The following is a 20,915-nucleotide window of genomic DNA, read 5'->3' on the forward strand; positions in this document are numbered from 1 at the left end:
GTTTCTACTTGGGAGCAATCTGTAATGCTTCCCCTGCAGTTAAAATATTATTTCATCCCAGTGATAATTGCCACTTAGATAAACAATAGTTAGGTTAATTATTAAATATCTGATCTACCAAGAGAGCTGGTAGGCTGTTTATCAAGGGAGGCCGGCAGGCGGTTCTGATCCTGGAAGAAACTTGCTGTCTTGAACAAAAAGACGACAAAAGTACCATTTAGGGGATAGTGCCAGATTCCCAATGTGTGAATTTCAAAAGAAACCTGCTACGTCTGGAACATACGGCTTCCGTTCCCCAAGCCTCAATTTCCAGTGTAAAACTACAGGAAACTTAAACACATCTTCTTTCTATAGCATGTAAACAGGCAGAGAAATAAATGACCTGGGGGTTTGCTTCTTTGATGATACATGATGCTCCTAAGGAAACATCCCCATTCATGTCAATCACAAATTCCTCCTTTGAAGCCATTGTTTTCTTTCATGCTGTTTCCCTTTTCTTCAGTGAGGGAAACTTATCTTCCTAAATAGCCTCACAAAACCCACTGGGTGTGACCAGGACAGGACTGAGGCATTCGAGGGCATGCAGAGGGCAGAGTCCCCGTTGTGGTGTCTGGGCTGAAGTCACGTGTGGGCAAAGTGAGCCACAGCTACAGCCTCAGGGAATCTGAGCCAAGAATAGTGTTCACTTGGCCCCAGGGTTCGGGGTCTGAGACCTGGCAGTCTTGCCAGCAGGCAAGGAGATCTGAAAGGGAAGAGACAACAGTTGCAACTGAGAATGCAGTTCCTGTGGACCTGGGTTTCTCTCCAAATTCCAACTCCCAGCTGAGTGCTCTGGAGTGGATTGTCTAGGAATAAGTTAACCACACTGCCCTTCTTTCTGTTCCCCTGGTGAGCCAGCCACCTTGTGGCTGCAGGGCCTCGGAACTAAATGCCTTTCTGCCTGGATCGTTTCCTCCTCCCACTCCCAGGCATCACCCAGCCAACTCCTATTCAACCATGAAGTCCCAGCTTAAACGTCACTTTCTCAGAGAGGCTTTCCAATGACTCCTCCAACGTATACACCTCCAATGCTAGACCACATCAGGACTCCCCTCATATACCTTTTCATCACATCCTTCATGACACCAGTTGCAGCTATCCTGACATGATTGTTTTGGCATGCCTTTATTTAGTGTGCATCTTCCCCACTACACTGTAAGCTCCAGGATGGAGGGGCCGGAGCCATCATATTCACTGCTTGGGTATTCCCAGCCCTCCTGTAGGCTCACTGTGGGTGTTTAAGAAGTGTTTGTTGAAAGAGTGGACATCTGAATGAGGGGCCTTTGGAAGTAAAGGGGAGCCTGGGCTCGGGGGCCTAGGGTATCCTGCCAGGGCAACGGCACGGTGAGTTCTTTCTACCATGACGGAAACATTTACTTGAGGACAAGATTTTCCCCTAATGTTTCCAGTTTTTGATTGCTTTCCAGGAGATAAATATGCATAAAATTCTCCGTGGAAAGTATACCTTGTAATAATAACAGTTACCATTTATTGAACACTTATTTTTACCATGCTGAGGACTTTACATGCATTAATCACAACAACTTTCATTTACTGAGTACCCACTAATGTGCCAGGTGCTGTTCTAAGCACTTCCCAAGCAATAACTCACTCATTCTCTACTCTTTAGAGGAGGATATTATCATTATTTCCAATTTACAGTTGAAGAAGCTGAGCCTCGGAAAAGTTAAGTAACTTGCACAAGGACACACAGCTAGTGATGGAGGCAGAGTCTGCACTTAAATAGTCCGGCACCACAGCCTGTGCTCTTAACGTCTACACCCCATTGCCTTTCCGGCATTGCATTATCTCATTTAATCCCTACAACAAACCTATGAGCTATCAGGATCCCTACTGGCCTGATGAGGAAACTGAGGCTCAGAGAGGGTAGGTACTCAGTGGAGGAGCTGAGATGTGAACCCAGGTCTCTGTGATTCCAAAGTCCGGGTTCCTACTGTGAGGTTATGACTTTGTCCCCTTGGGGTCTGCCCAGTGTGCAGGGCAGGTGATAGTGATTTGAAAATGGAGTTTGAAGACCACTGCCGGTCTGGAGAGATGCAGGGGACTGTCCCCTGGCCTTGCCATGGCAGAGTGAACCTCTTTGCTGCAAGTCCGAGGGATCACACTGGGATGAAGCGAGTTTGAGGCCTGCCTGGGTTGACAAAAGGATTTTAAAAGAAAATGAAATGATAAAATAGTCCATAAGTAAGTGGGTATCTTTGAGAGAGTGTTCCGTCTGCGGTGCCCAGCCTTATTGCACTGATTAAAACTTCTGGCTTCTCTAAGCATGGGTGCTTTGCTCCCCAAACATTCTCCATCCTGCTGTCTGGGGTACCCATTTGTGGGTGCAGCCTGAGCCTTGTTCCTCAGTCTTTCACTTTCCCAAGGAATTTCTAGATAATGCCCATGGCAATTCCAGCTTTGCCTGCTCCCAGCTGCCTTGACAGGGACCAACTAACTCAGTGGGGCTGGGGTTGAGTGGCAGGTCCTGAAAGAGAATAGGATCTTCTATAATGCTAATGAGCTGTCAACTTGTTGAGGCCCTGCAACTATTCCTCACATTCCCAGTGTACCTTAGACCTGGGTTCAAACCCCTGTTCCTTACTGGCTGAAGGGTTTGGGGCAACCCCTGTTCTCTCTGAGCCTCAGTTTTTTGTCTATAAAATGCAGTGACACTCAGCATAGACACTCAGCATAGACGCTCACAGATGCGTGGGTCTGAGGGCAGAAGTTAGTGAGACAGTGTATGCAAAGCTCTCAGCACAGAGCTCAACATGCAGGAAGTGATCATATGGCTGATGGCTGTGCTATTGCTGCTAATACTGTTGTCATCACCTTGTTGTGAATGCCAGAGAGTGTGTGGAAGGACCACTATCTGCCGCTTTTCCAGAGCTGGTACCGCCACTCTTGGGACAGAGAATGGGCAGAGTTTCAGGGAACCACTTTGCACTTGCCTCATCTGTCTGAAAAGCAGGGCTGGCCTCTGGGAATGGCATCATCCTATAACTCTTTGGGGAGATGGCCCCGCTGCTGATGGGTCCCCTGGTCACTCTGCACAACAATTCCAAACAGCCCCACTTTTAAAATCAGTTTCATGTTTCAATGACTGCACAGAATTTTTAGGTCTGGAAGAATACAGTAGTTCGTCTCCTCGTCCCATGATTAAGTCCTCTCTACCTCATCCTCTTCAAGTAACAAGTAAGCCTGCCTGGATACCTGTAGTGACAAGGAGCTCACTACCTAATTTTAGCCAATAACTATTTTTATTTAATTATTATTTTATTAATAGTAGCAAATGTTTATTGAAAACTTACTATTACCAAGCACTGTGCTAGCACTTGGCGTTTAATCCTTAAAATGGTCGTCAGCATATATTTTGCAGAATGAGCAATTAAGACTTGTGAGGTTCAGTCACATGCCTGAAAACACCTAGCCCATACCCTTAACTCCTGTGCTCCAGAGCCTAGAGATTTATATGTCTATTTCTGTGGACATCTTTTCCTAATTGTCCTCTACCTTCTCCTTCTCCTTAACTGTTCGTTAGGGCTTCATTCTGGGAGAGTTAACTCACGTAGACTACAATTGTCTAAAGCTGGTTTTCGTAAGAGCTGATGTTTAGTGAACACTGAATGTGAGCCCAGCATTGTGATAGGTATTTTTATTTACTCTCTTCTTTTATCCTCATGACGATCTTAGAGGCAGGTGCTAACAGCTCCTCATTTTATATTGACCTGGTAAATGATAGAGCTGACATTTGAACCCGAGAACTGACCCTGGAGCACAGGCTCCTAACCACTGGACCTTCCTCCTTCTCCAGGTCTGGGAAAGGACCTTTTGTGAAAGGCTGGCAGGCAAGTTTCAGAGTCTCTCCCTGTTTTTCTTCTAAAAGTTAGCCATTATTCTGGTCTTAGCCCTTCTTTTTTTTCCAAGAAATTTATATACCCTTGAGATGTTTTCTTTTGATCTTATAAACAGTTGGTTTTCTGTTTTTATTTTTTATTTTTTTGTGAGGAAGATCAGCCCTGAGCTAACATCTGCCAATGCTCCTCTTTTTGCTGAGGGAGACTGGCCGTGGGCTAACATCCATGCCCATCTTCCTCCACTTTATATGGGATGCTGCCACAGCATGGCTTGACAAGCGGTGCGTCGGTGCGCGCCTGGGATCTGAACCGGCGAACCCTGGGCTGCCTGAGCGGAGCACCCACACTTAACCGCTTGCGCCACGGGCCGGCCCCAGTTTTCTGTTTTTAAAGTTATTATATGTTCATTGTAAAAATTCAAATAATGTAGATAAACAAAAAATGGCAGGAAAAAAATCACCTGAAATCTCACCACCCAGAAAGAGCCGCCGTGCACCAAGGATTTGGTGATGCTCATTAGACATCTCGCTGTGCGGCACTCGCACGTGCACGTTGCACACACATGCAAGTTCACAGAAAGGCTTTCTGTACTGAACCATGTGGAGAAAGTCCACACTATGGCGTGTAGATTCACACCATCCTTTCAAGTAGCCTAATAGGGCTCTGTTGTTTAGTTACCCATGATCTATTTAAATAGTATCCTTTTGTGGATATTTAGGTTGTTTCTAAATATTTGGTATTATTAATAATCCTGTAAATAACATTTTTTTGGGGGTATGTAAACCTTGGAGCACTAGTCTAATTATTTCCTTGGAATAAATTCCTAGAAGAAGAATTAGTGGGTTCAAGTATCCACATATTTTACATTTTGTCGATATTACTGCTTTTCCTTCCAGAAAGTTCTGCTAATATACAACCCCTCTATTACTGCACGAGAAGCCTCCTTGTCACTGAGTTTGGTCTATTTCTGATGACTTTTTTCATTGTTGCCAATAAAATGGGAAAGAAATTGTCTCTCATGCAATTAATTTAAGATTGGGCATTTTTCCATATGTTTATTAGTTTAACACTACATTTGGTATGGGTAAAGAATGAAATGTTGAAAGTGACAATTTGAAAAATTAAGCTAATGTAGAAACTCTTATGTCCTAGATATAACCTAGGAAGTTTAGCAAATATAAAAATTTCTATTTAAAAAAAATTGCATATTTATATTCCAGTTCTTCTGCCCCTAATGCCCACCATGACCTTTGCACAGACATTTCCTGGGGGGTACACTTGCCTAGAGGGAATGACTCTCTATAGGCCTCAGGTCCCACAGGCTCCCAGCTGGCCATTAATTGATAGGGAGTTCCCTGGGCCTCGGTGGTTAGGGCTTAATTAATATCCTGGCCAGAGTCCAGAATCGCTCCCCAGAGGTGGTTGCAGCGGCCCGTTGCATGACCCAAAGCTGGGAGTTATTGCTGATCTTTGCAACACTTTTTTCTCTCCTCCCTTAATTATTGACTTATTGACACAAACCGACTGTTTATGTTCCAACAATGCCTTTGGTCCACATGAGATGGTCCTCATGAAATCAGTGTCCATTTAGTAGGTAGAGAAATATTTAGTACTATCTCTATTGGTCACAAACTTTAAACTCTCTCTGGAATGGACTATGGTTCTCTTCTCTGGCATGTATTTAGGCTATAGAGGGAAGGGTTAATTGCATAGGCTTTAGCTTATGATTGACTTGGACTAGAATATTCTACTTTACTGACCTAGAACAAGTGACTTGGCCTTCGTAAAACCACGTAGAGTTGCTGTGAGGATTAAATGAGATAATCTATATAAAATGGTCGGCATGGTCAATGTTAGCTCATCAGATAGAACCCAACTGGAGATCACAAGATTCTTGAGAGTGGGTCTTGGCCCATCCACTTTCCCTTGAGAGAGGAAACTGTAGGTAAATTTACAGGAGGCAATGTACAAGGATGACATTCCTAGGAATCCTGTCCATCTCCCTGCCACCTCCATGCTTCGTGTACCACTTTGGCATTGCGCTTGTCTCCCTGTGTAGTGATTATTTGCTGACCTTCAGCCTCCTCAACTAGACTGCAAGCTCCCTGAGAGCAGAAGGTGGTCACAGTCCACTCTGACCCCACATCCTTACCCTAGCTTGATACAGAGCAGATGTTAAGTGAATTCTTGTCAAAGGAATGAATATGATCCCATATTACATTATTTGCCTTAGCTTCTCTGGTCTGGAATAGTTGTATCACTGGCATGGAATAAATATTTGTGTAGCTAATTAATTAAGAGCAAATTAATGAATTCACTTCCCACTTGCTCTCTCTTTCAATGATATATCAATAGGTTTCTGGGACGAATGAACTATATCTGTCCTTCAGTGTATGCTTACTCTATTTATGACTCAGATTTAATTTGGTTCAACTTTATTGAGAACCTGTTATGACCTGGGCATTGTGATAGACATTGTGGAGATTACAAAAAGGAATAAGATCTGATCCCTATTGTAGCTCTAGGAAGGGACCTTGTAATACCACCTCATGTGGAATCAGTCCCTGGGAAGTAGGGCAAAATGTTGTACAGAGTTGGGGATGACTTGGAGGAAGATATACGCTTCATTTTATGTATTCAAATCCTGCTTGAGGTATCAGGGGATTTACATTTTAAATGGAGTTTAGACTTGATTCTTCACTTCAAGAGTCAGCAATTTTGGTCTTTAAAGGGCCAGAGAGTAAATGTTTCCAGCTTTGCTGGCCATACGGTCTCTGTTGCAACTATTCAACTGTGTCATTGTGGCAAGAAAGCAGTCATCAACAATATGTCAACAAATGGCTGTGACTGTATTCCAATAAAACTTAGTCTATAAAACAGGCAATGGAACAGCCAACAGCCTGGGGGCCAGGGCACAGTTTGCCAACCCAGCCCTGCTTTAGGCAATGGGGAATTGCTGTGGTTTTTGTTTTTCAGAGAAGCCTCTATTTGCTGACACACTGCCATCTCCCTTCGCCTCTGTACTTAGTCAGTAATAATAATCCTTACTATTTATACCACACTTTACAACTTACAAAGCATTTTCAAATCCCATCTAATCCCTACTAGGAATATTGGGAAGCATCATTCCTGTTTTAAAGAAGAGGAATCAGACCCAGAAGAGTTAGATGGCTTGTCCCGAGTCACAGAGGTGGGACTGGAACCGAAACCTCCTGATGCCAGCCTCGGGGCTCTAGTGGAGACCCCAATCCCCCCCACTCTATTTAACCAGCTGGATGTCTCCCCTCCATTTAGCCAGCCAGAGTCTAACCATTTTATGTGTTGGTCATGTTTCCCCAGCTGGACAGTGCATTCTTAAAGGGTAGGAATATATTTTATACTCCTTTTATATCCTCCAAAGTATGAGGCACAGTGCTGAGTTTGTGGGATACACTTCAAAAATAACTACTGATCACTCACCCCTGGGTCTTATGGTTCTCCACATCAAAGTTTCCATTCCCTTCCATTTGTATTCAGTTAATTGCTTGGTCAAATCTGTTGGCAAGCATTACTGCATACCCATCTGAAATCAAAGAGTTAATATGTGGTCCATGCCTTTGTTTGCCTTTCCAATTTGAGAATTGCCCCGGCCGCTTTCTCAATAAAGTACAGAGGGCTGGTCAATTTTTGAGGTCTGTCTGAGTCTATACTTTCCTCCAAATGGTCAAGAAGCCAAAGGGAACTGGCTTTCTCTTTGCCATCTGGAGTTGCTAAGCATAGGTGTACTCAGGGGCAGAATTAGGCCCCAAAAGGTGAGGTTAAGATCAAAACTCATGTATTTGGAGTCTAAAAAGATATCAGATCATGGAATCTCTTCCTTGTTTTTCAATATGCCACATTTGACCTTTTCACAATTTCTGCTATTTGTATCCAGGTCTCTGTCATCTCTCCTTCATACCACTGAAAGAGAGGTCTTCATTCTTGCCCCTTTTCTCATCCATCCTCCACATAGCAGACAGAGTGATCTTTATAAAATTTAATCAGATCTCATCAGGCCCTTCTTTGAAACCCTCCAAAGGTATTCTACCAAATTTAAATTAAAATCCAAATTGTTTACAAAATCTGTTAAGGACCTACAACACCTGGCCTTGCCTACCTTCCTGACCCCATCTCATCTCAGACCACTTTTCCCGTTGCTTTCTATGACCTGGTTCCCCGGTTCAGGACATGCCAGATTCATTCTCATTATCTGGCTTTAGCACTGGCTGTTTCTTTTGTCTGGACTTCTCTCCCCCTAGATCTTTTGCAAGGCTGACCTCTCTACCTATGAAGCCCCCAGGAGGCCCTCCCTAACCTCCTTGCCATCATCCACGTCCCTCTGTGCAGCAGCCCCCTGTTCTATTAGCTTGTTTGTTTATTTGTTGATTATCTGTCTCTGTCCCCATTTATTGAGGACCGTTAATTTGCATTCGTTGAATGAATGAGTGAGCAAGTGATTCTTAGAGTTTTCAAGGAATCATACAACCTTAGAAACAGAACAGAGTCTTAAAACTTAAGACCTTGGGGAGCATCTCATTCCATGGTTTTAAAATCTCCTTTAGCAGTGGAACCATATTTCCAAATCTAAGCTTAAGCCCAATCCGGATATCTAAGACAGAATAAAGCAGAGCTGTTCTAGAAAAAGTGGGGAATGCAGCCCTCCTGTAGTCACTCTCAGCTACACCCTGGAATCCTAGGGCTCCAAGCAAGCCCAATTTGAAAACCACTGAGACAGAGTCCCTCATTTTACAGATGGGGAAACTGAGGCTCTGAGCAGCTCTCCTCTATCTGTAAATTCCTCAAGAAGAACCGGGTTGCTGGTTTGTATCTCAGCCCCTAGTCCGGTTCCTGGCACAGAGCAGGAGTTCAGGGAATGTTTGTTGAATTGTTCAGGCGACACACTGAATTGAAGGCAGAAGTGGAATTGGATGCCAAGTCCAGGGCCTGTGTTCTCCAGGGCAGCAGTGAGGATGGCAGGGGGACCATGGCTTCCATCTGGTTCAGTTCAGGTGCCTCGTTTGGAACAAGACCTGGTGGAGAAGACCAACTTCCTGTTGCTGGAGGCCTCTCACATGGATGGGCAGGCCACCAATGCTATTTTTTCCTACCACTCCAGCCCTCTGATTGCATTTGTCAAAGAAACCAGGGAAGACATGATTCCCATCTCCCTCGACCTCTTCATCCTTATTCTCTTTCTTCTCCCTCCTCCTCCTTTTTTTTACTTACAAAATGTTTCAGGCCTGCAAAGCAGCATTGAGGAGAGTAGAGTGAACATGACAGACACCATGAGCCCACAGCCCAGCTTCAGAAAGAAGCTTAGAAATCCAGCAGAAACCTCCCTCCTCCGTTCCCTCTCCTCTCTCCTTTCATTCTGCTCTGCTGTCTTCCCCGCTCCTTCTCCTCCTCTTCTGTACCCTGGTTCTTATTTCTCTCTCTGTCTCCTCCCCCACTCTCTTTGCCCTGCCACCTCTCTTGCCCCCTCTTTATCACACCCCTCCCTCCTCATCTGCATCTCCGATCAGTGCTGGTGGGTCAGTGACTCACGCCTTTGCCTGTTCCATGTCAAGGGCCGGAGTTCAGTACTGAATTGGGGATTGCCTCTCCTACAAACCTTAGGGTGCCTGCCCTGCAGGGACAGTACGTTGGTCCATGTGTCTCCCTGGCTGCTCCTGCTGCTACTTCTGAAAGGTGACCTCCAGCTTGCTCTCTCCAGGGGAAAAGTTTTACCACCATCAGATGCAATTGCGTCAGATGCAAACTATTGTCCAGCCTCTTCTCATAGAGCAAAAAAGCAATAGCCTGATACATCTCTATATTTTACTCAGCATTTTGAATTCCTTCCAGAAAGTTTTTCTGGTATCTCTCACCACATTTCTATTTCACTACACCACTATGGACATTTTCTTACTTTTTTTTAGGTTATACCCTTTTTTTTTTCTTTTCAGTGAGGAAGATTGGCCCTGGGCTAACATCTGTTGCCAATCTTCCTCTTTTTGCTTAAGGAAGATTGTCCCTGAGCTAACATCTGTGCCAATCTTCCTCCACTTTGTACGTGGGATGCTGCCACAGCATAGCGTGATGAGCTGTGTGTAGGTCTGTGCCCAGGATTCAAAGCCACAAATCCTGGGCCACCAAAGTGGAGCGCACGAACTTAACTACTATGGCACCGGGCCAGCCCCTCTCTTTTTTGACTTTAAAGAATTTGATTTACTCTTCCTGGGGCCCGACACTGGGGTAGCTGCCTGCTCAGACGTATAGAAGAATCTGGACCCTTTTGAATTTATCATCAGAGGAATAACTCTATGTGTCAGATGGGAGTGGGGCACAGGGTTGAGTGGTTATGTCTCACTCCCCTTCTCCATGAGCTCAAATCCAGAAAAGCCATCAAGAAGCTGGATAGCCAATGATTTGCATGGCTATACACAGATTCATTCATAGGGTAGGGAGTTGCCTCAGGCCACTTGTAGGTTTTTTTCAGTGTTGAGGTGTCGACACTTTCTGTTTCAGTGTGGGGGAGGGTCCAGTTGCAGTGGAAGAAGGCAGGAGACTCCTTCTGCATCTCAACACCACCTTCTTTGGTTTTGTGGCACCTGGTGACTCTGTTCCCCTCTTAATTGGTCCGAGTTTACACTTGGTAATCTCATCCTGGAGACAGTCTAGAGCTGTTATGAGTAGAATTGGAAAAGTCTTCCCATTCCAAAGGGGTCTATGCTCCCGTGTAAACCCATCAGACATATTTGGTTGATTAAAATACTAGTGCTTATACTAAAAATAAGAATGGCTCCAGGGACCCTTTGCTCTTTAATACCTATGCTAAGGTTTTCAAAGTGTTTTCAGATTTATTAGCTCATTTTGACCTCACGTTGAGTTCTGCCGAGACCAGACATTATCACTCCCATTTTGCAGATGAGGAAACTGTGGAAGGCCGGGGAAAGATTTGCCCAAGATGAGAGCAATCTGGCAGGGCCAAAAGGACCTCAAAACTTTATTAGATCAGGGAACTCCCAGGGGGCCTGGAGGGAGTCCAGTGCCCATCAGAGGCGCCTTGGGTGAGGGCCAGCAGAAGTGACTCACGGCCCCGGCTTGTTGGGGACCCCCACCCCTGACATACATACACACCACACACCCACCAGGGACAGCTGTCAAGCCCTGAACTCTGCAGTGCTCCATCCACCCCAGTACCGCAAAGCATTGGCAGGCAGCTGAAATGAAGGCTTTCCTGCTTCTGGATCCCTGCCTACACTGCAGAATTTTCACAAGGAGAAGGGAAGGGGGGAAGTTTATGGTCTGATCTAATCACAGATGAACTGAGAACTCAGTGGCAGCCAGCAGTTTGCAGAAGCACAGGACTCCGGTGCTGTTAAAGAGCCCGCCCTTCGTTTCTGAGACGGGCAAATGGTGTGCCCAGCCAGCATCACGTGCGGCACGCAGTAGGTGCTCAGTGCGGCCACTGTTCTTATTGTCACCATATTCACCACTGTTCACCGGGCCCCAGGCCACACCGAGATAGGACAAGATCCCAGGACTTGAAAGTTCCTGCTGGGAGCTGTGGCAAATCTCGAGTAACATTAAGGGTAGAGGCGATAAAAATGAAGTTTAAGGAGAAAATGCTGTCCAATGTCTCCTCTTGTTTTGATGTTTTTCTTCATGAGGCTGGTATTTCCCAAGGGACCCAGAATGTCTCTGTGGCTTTTTGTTGTCTCTATCTTCCTCTCTGATTCCTTCCCGGTCCTCTGCTGCAGGGACCTCAGACCATTGCTGACTCAGTGTCCCCTTCTGGCCCTCCCATATGCTCCTGCCAATGCTACTTGTGACGCCTCATCTGCCTCGCATGCAAATCACAGGCTGGTGAGGACGCCTTTCATTGCCTCGCACTTGATGGGCCCACAGCGTTTGCCCAGTGACAGGGCTGTCCTGTGACACACTGATGTTGGTCAAATCACAAAAGCATAAAAGCTTGTGTTTAAATATCTTCCCTCCTCCTCCTTTCTTCTTTCCTTTCCTTCCTTTTCCTGCCTCCTCCTTCCCTCCCTTCCTTCCTGCAAGAAGAAGGGCATGTGGGCAGAGAGAGCCAGGCATCACCTTCCGGCAGCAGCCCAGCCTGCACCCAGCCCCAGCCCCCTTCTCACGCTCCCGGGTAGGAGATTGAGAAAGGCACTGAGCTGGGGGGCCCCGTTCCTGGGGGCCCGGGGTCCTCACTCCTGGCCACCTGCACTCACCCAAGTCTTCTCCCCTCCCCTAGCCTGGAAAGAAGCAGCCACATTCCTCTGTCCTCTCCTGTTGAGAGCAGGGTCACACTCCCGGCGCTCCCAGGGCCCCATGTGTTCTCCACACTCCGGCCACCAGGGATCCTGCCCTCCCTCCAGATCCCCAGCTCTAACCACAGCCCCCAGGAGTAGAGGTGGCATTCCATCTCCTGGAGTTAAATATTTCTAATTATTGATGAGGCCTCTTTCTTACAAACAGTTATTCACGTGTTCACACTTACATTTGCTGAATGACCTAGAACAAGTCATCTGATCTCTATGAGCTTGGTTTCCTCATTTTAAGATGAGAAGAATATTTGGCTTACGTAATGAAGTGGCTGGCATGTGATAGGTATAGTAAGGATCAGCCATCAGACCTCTTGGCTTCCTTCCTTCTTTCCTATTTTCTAGACTGGACATTGTCCTCTGATTGCCTACCCCCGTCCCGCCCCCCTTCTCTTGCCTGAACAAGGACCTTTATACAAATGATATGGTCTCAAGCCAGGCCCTGGCCGCCCTCCATGATCCCTGCTGGGCCGGTGACTGGAGCCGCCTCTCTGTACCCCGGTCCTGTGTGTGAGCCTGGTTTGCTGGACACAGCACAGGATTGGGAGGAGCACCCAGAGCATGCCGACAGACAATAAGGGAGCCAGAAACCACTCCCCAAAGCCCATATCAACATTCCCTAGGATAAGGTCCAGAACCTGATGGCTCCAGAGTTGTTGTGACTAGCTCTCTTCATCTGAAATACTAGGGCCCCTTAAATCCCATGTTGAGGGTTTTGAAGTGGTCTGATAATTTAGGTGGTATAGCACGGTGGACAAGGGCACACATTTTAAAAATGGACTGCCTAGGCTTCAAGCCGGCTCTGCCATTTTCTGAATCTATGATATAGGGTAAATTACTTAACCTCTCTGTGCTTCAGTTTCCCCATCTCTAATATGTGGCTAATAATATTACTTCATAAGTTGGCTATAATTAAGGTTTAAATGAAGTCATACTTGTAAAGCATTCAGAAAAGTACTCGTCAGGCCATAAGCACTTAATAAATGTTGACTCCTGTTGTCATTGCTAGTATCATTACTATTGGCAGCATCATTATTATTATCAAAGTGTAAGAACCAACAAAGACTTCTGTTACTCACCAGTCATGCCACACAAACTCTATCTGTCAGACACGAGTATTTATAATTCATCTCCCAGCCACTGCACATAGTAGGTGTGAGAATTGATGGAAAAAATAGAAGTGCATGTATGAGATAGTTTATAATAAAAAGCAGATACCATAAAACCAAAGCAATAGTAACTGACAGAAGATAGGAGACAAAAAAATAATATTAGGAAAGAGGAGAAAAACTGAGCGTAAACTTTGGTGTGAGCTTCCCAGTAAACCATGACAAAAAGGGAAACCCAATAGGACATGTCATTATTATTACTTGGTGCTGGGAAGTATATCATCACTAGAGCCGTCAGCTCTAAGAAAAACTTATCGTAAGACTATTCATTATGATTTTTTTTTGCAAATCTAAAATTTGAGGCCTAAAGTCCAAGAGAAAAGAAAATTCTGATGAGATCTGAAAAGTATCACAGTAAAAATGGTTGAAGGATTATGAGCTCTTTAACCCAGAAAAGAGAAATGGTTGTGGGGAGCGTGATGTTCCATTTGAGGACTTCACTACCACATCAAGTGGGGAGTAGCGCTGTTCTACAATGTTTCTGAAACAGAACCAGAACCCCGTGTTGGACTGCCTCAAGGATGCAAATTGAGTTTCAGCTAAAGACATAAATTCACCCAAACTCGAGTAATCCAACAATGCGGTGAGCTGGCCCATGAGGCTGTGAGCTCCCTGTCCAGGCAAGCGTTTGTCTGGATGGACACCTGTCAGGGCCATGTGGGGAGGCTCACTGCACTGTCAGGGAGCACAGAGATGACTCCTGCGTCCCAGGCCACTTGCAAATTCTCCAAGTCCATGTACTGGAGGAGCAGACTCTCGAAAGAAGAGACGAGTTCTTCTCCCCTGAATGTGGATTAACAATGCTAACAAAAACCGTTCCCTACAAAGCTGCTCACTTAGAACTCAAGGGGCAAGCTGGCTAGAGCAGCCAAATCACTTTTTTAAATTGTTATTTTAGATAAAGACTATTAGGAAATCATTTGGCCAAGCAATTGTCAGCGGATTCGGGGAAACATTCCCCTTGTCAGAATGACTGTCACTCGCCACCAGCCTCCTCTGTGTGTCCCAGTTGCCATCAACATGAGCAAGTGTGCATCCCCCAGGCTCCCACAGCCCCACCCCAGCTCTCCTCCATCCAGGCACTCATCAGCTGGGCTGCCGTCCTCTCTTTCCTCACCAGGGCTCCTTTTGGAAAGGGCCATATCTTGCATCACGTGACCATAACTAACAGCTGAGCATAGGGTTAGGAGCATGGGCTCTTGAGCTGACTGCCTGCATTTGAATTGTGGCTCTATCATTTACTAGCTTTGAGCTCTTTGAGACTCAGTTTCCCTATTTGTAAAATGGAATTGATAAGAGTTCCCTCTACACACACACACACACACACACACACACACACACACACACAAACACACAAACGATTGTAGTATCAGTTAAATGAGATAATAAAAATTAAGCTTTTAGCATAGTGGTTGCCTTATCTGTTATGTTGGGGGTTGGCAAACTATTTCTATCAAGGGTCGGTAGTAAATACTTGCAGCTTTGGAGGCTGTGTGGTCTCTGTTACAACTATTCATCTCTGCCATTGTAGCATGACAGCACCCATAGATAATACATCAAGGAATGCGTGTGGTAGTATTCCAATAAACTTTATTTGCACAAATAGGTTGTGGGCAAGATATAGGCCATAGTTTATTGATACCTGTAATTGTATGAAGCAGCAAGTCAGGTGACCAGATGTAAAGGGAAGAAACAAAAGGTGGTAGAATGGTGGTTTCAACAGTAGCAGATGGTGGTTAAGAACTCAGGCTGTAAGTCAGATAGATCTGGGTTTAAATCTGGCTTTGGTGAATGGTGGATGCTCTCTGAGCCTTGGTTTCTTAATATATAAAATGCAAAATGGCAAGGAAAAGGGACCTATTTCAAGTGGCTGATGTGTGGATTAAAAGAGATAATGAGGCATTGTGCCAGGCATTTAGTAAGAGCTCAATAAATGTTGTTTGGCAATGAGGATGATGACGACGAAGGGACTGTTAAAAGAACTGAACTAAACCAAAGGGAACCACAGCCTCCCCTTGCCTTGAGGATGCTCAGACAGTATGGTTCATTAGGTAGAACAAGGGCTTTCGATCCTGAGAGTGCCTGGCACCCTGCCTTGAGCCTTCTATCTCACTGTCTGTAAATGGAGCCAGTGTTCCTGGCTTTCTCCCTGCAGAGGCAGCTACCGTGAGACCATGGAGGGAGAGCCTGCCTACCACCCACCTAGAAATATGGTGCCGAGTCAGCACCAAAATCAATGACTGCAGTCGCTGGGTGCAGAAGTGAGCTTTGGCATCCTCCTCAAGTGGATCTGAGAACAGTAGGGCCAAAAGACCAGTAATAGAGCATGTGAATTTCATCCCGGGCTGCACAGAGCCACCTGGAGACTGGAGTTTGGAGCAGGCCTGGGAGGGCCCTTGGCTTCAGATTGCTTTTGTTTGATATTAGTGTCCTGGAAACGGACCTCTCTGCATATCACATTTTGTTCAGAGAAGATATTGCTGTCAAAGGTGAGGCTCACAATGTTCCTTTCCACTCCTCGTTGACGCATGAGTACTGCCTAACAAATGGCTCTCCCCAGTGTTCATATTGTGCTTTTTTTTTTTTAACTCCAGAAGTTTTTCTTACTTTCTTTGTCTCAGACTTCCCAGAAAAAAATATTTGGACTCTTACAGCCCTAACTAATGCTATTAGGCATCTCTGCCCTAATCATGTACTAATTGGTATTGATTTTTAATTATCTCATCTCTCTCCACTAAATTCATGGGATTCTAAAAAAATGTCCTCTTGGTTCCCAACACTGGAAACCACAAACTCTCTTTTCCTTTCCTTTCCTCCCTTCCTTCTTCCCTTCCTTCCCCCCTCCCTCCCTTCCCTCTTTCTTTCCTTCCCTCCTTTCTCCCTTCCAATATTCTTCTCTCAAGCACCCACTATGCCAAACGTTGTGTTGGGCATCAGGAGTACCTTCAAGTTTTCAACTTTAAAGGATGAACTGGGCAAGTTACAGACAGTATGGTAAGAGGCAAGCTTTAAGCAAGGTCAGGGTACTGTGGAAATCCACCTTCAGGTGCCTAACCTGGTATAGTCAGGAGATGCTTCCTGGTGGTGGGACACCTGAGCCCTGCTTTTTAGGATGAGTAGTTCAAGTAGGTGAAGGAGAAGAAAGCAGCAGACTCAATGGAGTGCCTAGTCAAGATAGGGAAATGAAAGTTGTTCCTTCCACTTGAACTTGGTTCTTGTGGGGCAGGGGCAAGTGGCAAATGTCAGGAGGAGACTGGCTGGGAGGAGGCAGTGAAAGAAGGACTTCACAGGCCAAACAGATTCTCCTGGAGCTTCTTTCAACATCTTAAAGCTTAGGTAAACTGTACATTTATGAAGCAAACTTAAATGTCAAGTTTCTCTCCTTTGGCTGTAATTATGTCAAGAATGCTGTCTCCTTGGTCCACTGCTACTGATTAGAAGCTTTTATTAGCAGTTATACATGCCTTTGATGAACAAAGTGATAAAATGAGTTAATTATGACTTACTATGTAGAGTTTGCTACCCATTATCTTTCAATACATGAAGTCTGCGGAGAGGGGAAAGCAACAAAAGGGCTCTTGGTGGTGAAAAAACTGAAAACTATTTCCTCCTATTACCAAGATGCATATAAAACCTACTGCAGAGTTGAATTTAAGTAAATTGATAAACAAAAACAAGCAAATAATTGATTAGGAGTTCACGGTGTGCCTAGCACTGTGGATCACCCTGGGATACAATGGGTATACCAAACAGTCATGGTCCTGCCTGTTTTGGAACTCAGTTATGGGTAGGGATGGTCAATATTAAGCAAATAAACAAACAAATGAGTATGTAATTATAAAATGTGCTAGGTGTTATGAAAAAAAATGGGGTCCAATGAGAGAATAATAGGGATACAGAATTTACATCAGGAGTAAGGGAAGTACATTCTGAGGAAGAGACATTTAAGTTCAGGAGTGATGGTGGGCATTATCTAGGTGAAGGGATGGGCATGGAAAGAGGGTGTTTCAGGTAAAAGAGTACTGTGCATACTGGCCCTGAGGCAGGTGCTTGGCCTATGTAAAAGCTAAATGAAGGCCACTGTGGCTGGAGCCCAGAGACCAGGCCAAGGTTGGCCTTGAAGAGATGGGCAGGAGCAATAATGTTGGTCCTGAAGGCTATATTAAGTCTTTTGGTTGATTCTGAAAACAACAGGATGACTTTAAGAGTTTTAAGCACTGTGTGTGTGTAAGAGAGAGAGAGAGACAGAGAGAGAGAGAAAATGACTTTTCGGATTGTCTTGAGAAAAATGGGGTTGGACAGGGACAAAATAGGAAGCAGGGTGACCAGCGAGGTAACTATTATAGTCATTTGGGTGACAAATCGTAGCAGACTAGGTGGTAGTAGTAAAGATAGTGCGAATTGGGTAAATTCAAAAAATATTTTGGGTAAACTTGATAATAGACTAGTTATTCAAGGTGGTGGTGAGGGGGAAAATATGTAGAGTGAGGAAGTTAATTTGATTGGAGTTGACTTGACTTAGAAAGCAACATTTTGAGTCACCTAGACTGATGGCTTCAACTAGGATTTGCCAGGGCCACTTGGAGGGATTTTCTGGATCCGCTCAGCCATGGGCTGTGATGTGACCACCATGTTTGCTTACGTAGTTTGCTAAGAAAGGCACTTCCTTTTTCTGTGTGGTGGCCAACCTGCAAGAGCATGTGGCTCTGGGGGCAGTGATGTCCTCTCCTCCCCTCGTATTTGAAACGTGAGTGGTGTGCACCATACCATCTAAGGCACAACCCTTCAGAAGAAAAAGACCACCCAGATGCCAATCTGTCTGGTTCTCCAGCTCTCTGTGCAGGGTCACTATGGGAGCCATGATGCCAATGAGACTGCAGCTTGACCTGCAGGGATTAGGCCACCTATCAGGGAAAACCCCACAGAAATACTAAAAAGACCAAGGCAAGTGCAGGAGGATAATAACAGGTTAGTCCTGGCATGTGTTAGCTCCCCAAAAAAGGAGCTGAGGAGGGGCCAACGCAGTGGCGTAGTGGTTAAGTTCACCTGCTCCTCTTTGGCGGCCCAGGGTTCACGAGTTCAGATCCCAGGCACAGACCTATGCACCGCTTCTCAAGCCATGCTGTAGCAGGCATCCCAGAGGAAGATGGGCATGGATGTTAGCCCAGGGCCAATCTTTCTCAGCAAAAAGAGAAGGATTGGCAATGATTATTAGCTCAGGGCTAATCTTCCTCACAAAAAAAAAAAAAAGGAGCTGATGAGCTGCCATGAAGACCTCTCACAGGAGCTGGGAGTCATGATAATGGCTACCATCACTGAGCACTTACTGTGGACTAGGCCCTCTTTTAAAGGCCATGAATGCTATTCCATTTAATCCTCACAACTACCCAGTGAACCTTACTTTAGGAAGCTGAGGCACAGAGAGGTTGTGTGACTTTGCTAAGCTCCCACAGCAGTAAGGAGGACAGCAGGGGTTTGAGTCCAGAGACTTGTGCTCCAGCGCTCATGCTCTTAGCTTCAATGTGATGAAGTCAAGTAGAGTGGCTTCCTAGAGGGGAAGGCCTTGACCTCGGTTGAGAAAAGTAGGAAGTACTGAGTCTCAACTGCTCTTTAGGCTGCATGCTACTGAGGTCTGTGGGGCCATTTGGGAACTAAGGTTCTCAGTGTGCTGCTGAGTGTTTCATAGAGTTGAGAGCCCTCCTCCTGTTCATGTATTCCCTCCTCAAATCCTTGCTGAACACCCTTGATCTACAGGCACTGGGGTGGGCACTGGGGATACAGCAGTGAGTTGAGATGTTCCCCCAGAGCTCACAGGGTAGTGAAGGAGTCATAAAAGAAAAGGGTTAATTTAAACACTGTGTGGTAAACACTCACCATGAGGAAGTCACGTGCTGTAGGACTCCATAGAAGTGGCATGCATCCCTGATACATTTTGGTGGTGGTTTGAGTGTGAGGGGCCATGGGTAAGGGACTATCTTCAAAGGAAGGCACATCTAGTGCAGGCATGGAATATGAGTAGGACTTGGCCAGGTGAAGTGTTTGGGGGATGGGAGCAAATGGGGCAATGGGGGAGGGGAAATCACTTAGGAAACACTAGATTCAAAGGCCTCCAACTATGGAAATAAGAGAGCAGGTTCTTTGGAAGAGCTGGAGGGTAGAATGCACTTAGAGCAGGTGTGAGAACAGAGGTGAGTCTGGAGAAAGATTAGCGGGGGCTCGATCATCTGTGTCAGGGAGTTTGGACTTCACACCGAGGGCAACGAAAAGTATCCCATGGGTTTGAGGGGAGGAGAAGGTAACGCATTCTCTGGGGCAGTCTGGATCCTTTGTACGTTTCTTGGGTTAAAGTGATGTGCTGATGGAGTCTTTGGCAAGAGTTGATGACGTGGTCCCCAGAAAGGGTTTTGTTTGGCTCTGAGGAGGGTTTTCCCTCTGAGTCTTAATGGAAGTTGTCCCTCCTCCTTTCCACATTGGGCTTGCCAAGCAGTTGAGATGTGTTTTGTTTTTTAAAGAGCTACTTGTTTGCTCCATGTCATCTGCCTGTCTATGGGATTTCTACCAGCATATTCAAACACCTTTCCGAGGTCCCATTTCTGGGTAGCTTCTCCTTAATGGGAGTAGAGGGGAGGGATGTGGACAGGCAGGAGGAGAGCCTGTAGGAGAGGGGAGGGGAGGGGCTGGCAGGGATCATGGGCCTTTAGGATGCTGGCAACCTCAGGAGCCTCCTCAGCTCATCCTTTCTCAGTCACATAGAAGCCCCCCCCAATGATTCCTCCCCCTAGTGAGGGCTCCTCAGTCAACTGAGAAGGCTCTCCATCATTTAAACGGGCAGTGACAGTCTGATACAGTCACCATGGGTGGCCGCAGCTCACCGTATTAACTGTATTAGCCACAGTGGAATTTCCATCAGTAACACTTTATGGAACTAATTTGTGGGTTTATTAACCCCCAAATCACTCCTAACAAGGATCCATCTCCATGTAAGAGTACCTGCATGGAGGGCTAGGGGCACCTTTGGGATTGCTCCCCAACCAGAGTAGTTCAGTGTTAGGGAAGGAACCAGCCTCTGGAACAGGAAACCCAGGTTTGAATCCCTGCCATTCCACTTTCCGGCTATGTGACCCTGAGCAAGTGATTGAACCTCTCTAAGCCTTGGTTACTCATTTACAAAACTGAGATGCTAGTCATAACCCTCTCACTGGGCTGTGGTCAGAATCATATGAGGTCATGCAGAGTGTTCAGTGAATGTGAGGTACCCTTATTACTATTATTTTTTCTATAATGGGTTTAGTAAGGGTTGCAAACCCAGAGGCCCTCAAGGTCACATAATTGAATGAAGCAGGCTGGGGGAAAGACTGGCAGAGAGAAAAATGCCATCAAGGGGACAGTTGCTGCTCAGCTGCAGCCCTCATTGTCACATGATATCCAGGTCCAGTGTTATTAGAGCCAATGATTTTTCAGAAGAAGCCAGAATTTAGTGTTAAATATTCCAATTTTTAATGTTGGTAGTTGATTTA

General features: G+C 45.6%; 1 protein-coding gene across 1 annotated transcript in view; it reads left to right on the forward strand.

Moving 5' to 3' along the window:
• Positions 1-20,915, forward strand: part of DOCK2 (dedicator of cytokinesis 2) — a 406,650-nt gene that overhangs the window by 217,075 nt on the left and 168,660 nt on the right. The gene's annotated exons all lie outside the window — the stretch shown is intronic.

Source organism: Diceros bicornis, chromosome 1 (assembly GCF_020826845.1).
Source record: "Diceros bicornis minor isolate mBicDic1 chromosome 1, mDicBic1.mat.cur, whole genome shotgun sequence".
Lineage (NCBI taxonomy): Eukaryota > Metazoa > Chordata > Mammalia > Perissodactyla > Rhinocerotidae > Diceros > Diceros bicornis.